This window comes from Arachis duranensis, chromosome 9 (assembly GCF_000817695.3).
Source record: "Arachis duranensis cultivar V14167 chromosome 9, aradu.V14167.gnm2.J7QH, whole genome shotgun sequence".
Classification (NCBI taxonomy): domain Eukaryota; kingdom Viridiplantae; phylum Streptophyta; class Magnoliopsida; order Fabales; family Fabaceae; genus Arachis; species Arachis duranensis.
The window spans coordinates 76,041,186-76,041,994 of NC_029780.3; positions in this window are offsets into that span (position 1 = coordinate 76,041,186).

Sequence of the window (809 nt, forward strand, 5' to 3'; positions counted from 1 at the left end):
TCAATATGGCCGAATGCACAAGGGAGGAAGAGGACGAAAATCCTAGTGAGGAAGACCTCCTGGGACGTCCTTCAAGCAAGAAGGAGTTTCCTATTAAGGATCCAAGGGAATCTGAGGCTCATACAGAGACCATAGAGATTCCATTAAATCTCCTTCTGCCATTCATGAGCTCTGAAGACTATTCTTCCTCTGAAAAGGATGAAGATGTGACTGAAGAGCAAGTTGCTCAATATTTAGGAGCTATCATGAAGCTGAATGCCAAGTTGTTTGGTAATGAGACGTGGGAAAGTGAATCTCCCTTGCTCATTAATGAACTAGATACCTGGATTCAGAAAACTCTACCTCAAAAGAAACAAGATCCTGGCAAGTTCTTAATACCTTGTACCATAGGCACCATGACCTTTGAAAAGGCTCTATGTGATCTGGGGTCAGGGATAAATCTTATGCCACTCTCTGTAATGGAGAAGCTGGGGATTATTGAGGTACAACCTGCCTTGTTCTCATTACAATTGGCAGACAAGTCATTGAGATAAGTTTATGGAATAGTAGAGGACGTGTTAGTAAAGGTTGAAGGCCTTTACATCCCTACTGATTTCATAATCTTAGACACTAGGAAGGAAGTGGATGAATGCATCATCCTTGGAAGACCTTTCCTAGCCACAGCAGGAGCTGTGATAGATGTCAACAGAGGTGAAATAGTCCTTCAATTGAATGAGGACTACCTTGTGTTTAAGGCACATGGCCATCCATCTCTGATAGAAGAGAGTAAGCATGAAGAGCTTCTCTCAGTTCAGAGTCAAGAAGAGCCC